Source organism: Odocoileus virginianus, chromosome 4 (assembly GCF_023699985.2).
Source record: "Odocoileus virginianus isolate 20LAN1187 ecotype Illinois chromosome 4, Ovbor_1.2, whole genome shotgun sequence".
Taxonomy (NCBI): domain Eukaryota; kingdom Metazoa; phylum Chordata; class Mammalia; order Artiodactyla; family Cervidae; genus Odocoileus; species Odocoileus virginianus.
In genome coordinates, this window is record NC_069677.1 from 77,036,328 (window position 1) to 77,042,435 (window position 6,108).

At 40.6% G+C, this 6,108-nt stretch overlaps 1 non-coding gene across 1 annotated transcript; it reads left to right on the top strand.

Moving 5' to 3' along the window:
• The first annotated feature begins 1,740 nt into the window (after positions 1–1,740).
• Positions 1,741–1,813, top strand: TRNAG-UCC (transfer RNA glycine (anticodon UCC)). The gene has a single exon. It is a non-coding gene; the product is annotated as a tRNA-Gly (tRNA).
• Positions 1,814–6,108: the final 4,295 nt, after the last annotated feature.

Genomic DNA, 6,108 nt, shown 5'->3' on the forward strand with positions numbered 1-6,108 from the left:
TATATATTCCATTGACAAAAATATATTGCTTTTTCATTTTTTTTGAACAGGGAAAATATTTAAACATGTTAAACTAAGGAAATAAATGACAAAAGTATCTACAGTATTTTATAAAACTAGAAACTGGATTCAGTTTCATAAAGAAGGAAGATTAGTGACTGGTGGTGGTGGTGAGATTACCATTACCGTGACCTCAGGCATCAATGGGAAAATGTAGCTGTTATTTTGGAAAGTGGCTCCTGATTCCTACAGGGTTCTTTGTTTTCTGAGCTCTGGAGGGCAGGGCTTGATTGCTCGAGGACAGTGAGATCAAGGGAATTCAGATGTAGATAACCTTGCAATTGAGCAATGGGCTCTTGTGCCTGAGACAAGAAGGAAAGAGGCAGGGTGCAACCTTTAAAAGAATGACATAGCCATTGAGGATATGACAAAAACTGGTTAGAACTGATTAGGCCCAAGATGGCAGAAGAATCAACTTCCAGGAGAACTTGAGCCTTATTATATGTTCACTGTAATACATTTGCTAAATGACATGTCCATAGGACATGATAGTTTCAAGGCTGATCATAAAAGAGCAGTTAGTTGGGCTATGGCCCAATTCCCGGAAATCACCTCCCCTCTCCAAAATAGTTGGAATTATCCTCCCGAACACATTAGCCTACAAGATAACCTTGACCATAAAAACTAATCACTTCATATTTTGAGATGCCCACATTCTGTACAGTGTGTTTCTCCCAAGCCCTCTCACCCACTGAGACAGACTGCATTCTGTCTATAGTGTGTGTATCTTTTTCAGTAAACTTGCTTTCCCACTTAGTTCTTGGGACAGAACTCCCTTGCCCGCCTGCTTTTATCCCTCACGAGTGTCCTATATTAATAAATTTACTTCTTGCTTATCACTTTGCCTCTTGCTGAATTCCTTCTGCACTGAGACATACAGGAACTGAGTTTCATTAAGTCCTGAAACCAGGTGTCCATGTAATTTCAGCTGGGAGATTGTGGGTTTGAGTCCCTTTCTAAGCTAGAGATTGGGGTTCAAGTTCCATCTAAAGTGTAGTTTGGTTTGAGTCTCAATCTGATGTGTGCAGTTTCATGTCCACAGCATAGAAAGTCCAATTCTTGACAGCAGGTGTTTGCAGCAAAGTGAGGTTTTGCTGCAGGAGGTTAAGCAGAGAATGGAGACAAGCCACAGATCCACTCAGACTTAGTCTTTGAGTTTGCAGGTTTTTAAAGGGGAAGAACAAAGTACCTGAGGTTGATCATCATCTTGTGACATTTCTTAATCTTGGTTTTGATAATGAGGATGTCTCAGTTCAGGATTCTCTGGCCAGGTGGTCCATGGCTCTAGGGTCTGTTAGCTTGTCTTGCCTTGGAGGAACAAGCTTTGAGTTTGAATTAAATGATGATAATTACAACAGCACTTTTACTCATCCAACTCTAATTAGTGTTCAGTCAGCACAGGATTGAGATTAGAGAGGTCAAGAAAAGGAATAAAGTTTTGGATAGAGAGATTAATCATAAACTCAATATGGGAACTTGGTTTCAGACCCACTGCAGCTAGGTACCAGGTCAACTGGAAGTAAAACCATCATCTATTCTCACCCCACCCCTTCCCTAGACCAACACCAGGGAAAAGAAAGAAAGGAGGTGAAATTGCTAATTACTTAATCCCTGAGGATACCTTCTTATCTAGTAGAAAGCTAAATTGAAGCTGTGAAATAATTGAAACATCTGGGAACTTTCCTGGTGGTCCAGTGGCTAAGACTCTGCACTTCCGATGCAGGGGGTCCAGGTTCAATCCCTTGTCAGGAAACTAGATCCCGCATGCAACTAAGAGTTTTCATGCTGCAGTTAAAAGATCCCACATGCCGCAACTAAGAGCTGGCACAGCAAAATAAATAAAAATACATATTTTTTAAATATTTAAAAATAATAATAATAAATGATAAACATCTCATATAAGAGTAGAGGAAGGAGGTCAGGTTTCTTCTTGGCTTTCCCCTCCAACTGCAAGATGGCCCCTGCTACCCTGGGCATGGGGGAAGGGATTCACAGAAATGGTAACAGAGATGAGTCTCACATGACCAAGAGGAGCTGAAACACAGAGTAGAATTGGAAATGGAGTATTCTTTTTCAAATGGAGGGAGTATGGATGAGATTCAAAGAGGATAAGGGAAAAAGGAGGAGAGGAAGAGGGAGCAATGCACAGATTCTGGTGAAATGCTCTGATTTCTCTTTGGTAGACCATTGTTTACAGGAAGCAAAAGAGAAAAAAATCGCATGCAATTTCCTTCCAATTCAAAAATTTATAGAAAACTTGGACATGGGCCAGCCTGGAGCCAGAATGAGCTGACAGGATTGCAGTTAAGGTATGTCATCAGAGCAAGTAGTAAGAGCTACACAATGGTTCAACTCAAACAGCTTTAAAAAGTGAAAAGGATTTCACTCCCATTATCTAGGCTTTTAGTAGAAACAAAATTTCTGATACACAAAGTCTCACAGTTTAATTCTAAATTGTGTTACTTGTTAGTTTCTCTTTCCATGACATTTATTTTCTTATTCCTTGTTAGAGTACTGCCTATTTTTCAACATCTTTTTAAATTCTAATTTTAGACCTCTGCTTTTTTCCTGTCTAGTTTAGTAATAATGCTGGCTCATTTTTCATGGAAAAAGATTGTTTCCATATAGGTGGTGCTAGTGGTAAAGAACCTCCCTGCCAGTACAGGAGACATAAGAGATGCCAGTTCTATCCCTGGGTTGCATAGATCCCCTGGAGGAGGGCATGGCAATCCACTCCAGTATTCTAGCCCCGAAGAATTGTTGCTTTCGAACTGTGGTGTTGGAGAAGACTCTTGAGAGTCCCTTAGGCTGCAAGGAGATCAAACCAGTCAATCATGAAGAAATCAACCCTGAATATTCATTGAAAGGACTGATGCTGAAGCTGAAGCTCCAGTACTTTGGCCACCTGATATGAAGAGCCAACTCATTGGAAAAGACCCTGATTCTGGGAAAGATGTAAGGAAGGAGGAGAAGGGGGCGACAGAGGATGAGATGGTTGGATGGTATCACTTACTCAATGGACATGAGTTTGAGCAAACTCTGGGAGATGGTGAAGGCCAGGGAAGCCTCGCATGCTGCAGTCCATGAAATCACAAACAGTCAGACACAACTGAGCAACTGAACAAATTCTTGCCTGGAGAATCCCATGGACAAAGAAGCCTGGCAGGCTACAGTCCATACGGTCACACAGAGTTGGACATGACTAAAGTGACTTGACTTAGCACACAGGCCATAAGTTGTTAGACCAAGCCCCAGGAACATTGATCTATATATAGGAAAAGAGAAGCCTAGCATACAGCTGTGGCCTTCATGCCTTTAAATTTTTCCATATTTTCACATACAGGAACTGAGAAGCACAGGTGACAATGGATGAACTTTCAGAGGGAAAGACCAGGGTGATGAAAAAGCAGACTTCAGACCCAGACTGCCTGGGTTTAGCTCCCAGTTTTACTAATTATTCCTTACTTGCCATTGGAAGCTATGAAATTACAGTGCCTCAGTTTCCTCATCAGAAAAGTAGGTATGATGTTATTAGCTATCTCCTAGGGTTATTGTGAGGGTTAAATGAATTAATATTTCCAGAATTCAGCTAATTACCATCTCCATTACTGTCTATCAACACTGTCTATCAACAATGCCTGAGTTCACCATCATCTTGTCAGGGAAGAAGAAATTTTCCTTTACCTTTCTAGGTTCTTCTAGCTGCTCTATGGATTAAACTGGTACATATATTATAATACATGTTCATATTAACAGGAAAAAATTAAATAAAAGTTGAATAATATGTATACAAGGAAGAGACCCAGAAAAACTTTGTAGTTTGCCAAAACGGCCAAAGCCCTCACCTTAAATACCATCCTCAGCTTAAAACAGAAGACGATGTTGAGAGTGGGCATAGTCATTTAGGAGAGGTGACGAGGAGAAGCACAGTAAACAAGAGTAAAATTGTTGTTCAGATTTAAGTCAATGCCTTCTCTATTAAGAGTTTCCAGAGGTTTGATCATCCTCCTCTTCCTGATACACAGCAAGAGAGATTCTTACAAATGGAGGTTTCCCTTACAAATGTGAATGTGTGACTGTTGCTCACAAAAGGGTAACTATTTGGTTTCCAGAGTTTCCCCCATGTCTGTTGCTTCTTAGATAATAACCAGCTTAAAATAATAATGATAACCAGCTTAAAATATGTCATTCCAAACAGACATATTTTGGGGTTGGCAAATTCTGCTCCCCTACAATCTCTTTATAGATTACAGTCTCCCAACCAGACTCTCTCTCTCAGCTTTTGCCCTACCAGGCCATGGTTTATTTCCCAATACAGCATGTGTTCTGAAACTGGGTTTCCCTCTTGATGGGTGTTGAGTCAGAAGAAATACCCAAGCCAAAGAGGGCGAGAAGAAATGGTTTATTTCTTGCAGCAAGTAAGGAGAACACCTGGGATTTTTCCCAAAGCAGTATCTCCCTGAACAGCAAACTTGGGGAAGTTTTAGGCTAGGACTACATGCATATTCATGAAGGGGCTTGAGCAGAGAAGAATTCAGCATAGAATTTGGACAAAGGTGGACAGAAACCAACTGTTAGTTCATTGAAGTCAGGGTCAGAAAAAAAAGAAAGGGAATCAGGCACAGCTTTCTTGACATAAGAGAAGCCATTTTTGGCCTAAAACATTTTGGAATCTAAGCCTGGCCACAGTGCTAACCCTTGAACAAGTCTCAGTAATTAACGGTCCTAAGGGAACAAAAGAACAAAGAAACGACTGTTATCAGGAAAGACAAGTAACAATAGCAAAGATACGAATCAGCTGTAAAGACTCTCAGTTCTGTTTTAATGGTAAAGACTAGTCTGAAGCACTTTCCTGAGCCATTTTGCAGAGTTTAAACCCTCCTCCAGCAGCTCCACCACCAGATATACTAGAACCTAAGGGATGATGATGCTGACATTTTCTGAGCCTGTGACTTCAATCAACCAAAGCTTGGACTCTTTTGCCTTTTGTCCCAATTTTATGCCGAATTCTCTTCAGCTCAAGCCCCTTCATGAATATGTACATACCACCCAAGCCTTTTCATGAATATGCATATACTTTAGCTTAAAACTTCCCCAATTTTGCTGCTTTGAGAAAGATCCCTGGTGTTCTCCTAACTTGCTACAAGCAATAAATCCTTCCTCTTCCTGCTCTTTGGCTTGGTTGTGTCTTTTGACTTGACACACACCCAGGCAAACTCAGTTTGAGAGTAACAAATGTTCTTCCTTCAGATACCTGCACTGCTCAATTCATCATCCCTTCTCTATTTTAAAAACAGCTTTATTGAGATATAATTTACATACGTATTTGGAAAATGTCACCTGCCATGTCAGTAAACCAAGATGTTACAGCCATCATGCCATCATCCACTGCACCCAAACCTGACTGTGCACCCTAGGGAGATTCAGGATGTCAAAGAATAGGATACTGTTCAGGTGCGTATCAAAGGAATGATTTCAATGGACCCAGACTCTTGCATCTTCCCACACATAGAAAAATGCTAAATCAATGAACTTGAGCTGTCTGGTTTTCTTTAATAACAATAATCTCTTATCTCTGCTGTTGATGTTTTATTTATTTATTTGTAATAACTCCTATATATCCTGGCTCCTCCTTTACCTCTTCAGAGCAGTCCCTCAGAGCTCTCTGAGAATCTGTCTTTTGGGCTCAGTATGTCTGCCAAATAAAACATAATTCTCAACCTTTAGGTTGTGCATTATTTTTTTTTCAGTTGACAATTTTGGAGACTGTGAAGGGACGTAGAGCAGTCTTCTCTCCTTTGCATATGAGGATCCAGAGTGTGGTACCAAAAGAGACCTCTTGTGTCCTTCTGTCTCTTCTGAGTGTCCAGACAAATTTCAGTGAGTCTTTCCTGGTTCTTGGATCTCCCATTACTGGCTGCTGATCCAGAGTTTTATATGGTGATGTTTAACTTCTTTCTGGAGGAATAGGTTATCACTGAAATTTAGTTTCAAGAAGAGGTACCTGAGCCTCAGTTGAAAGGCAGTAGGGAGATTTTGCTCTCTTTT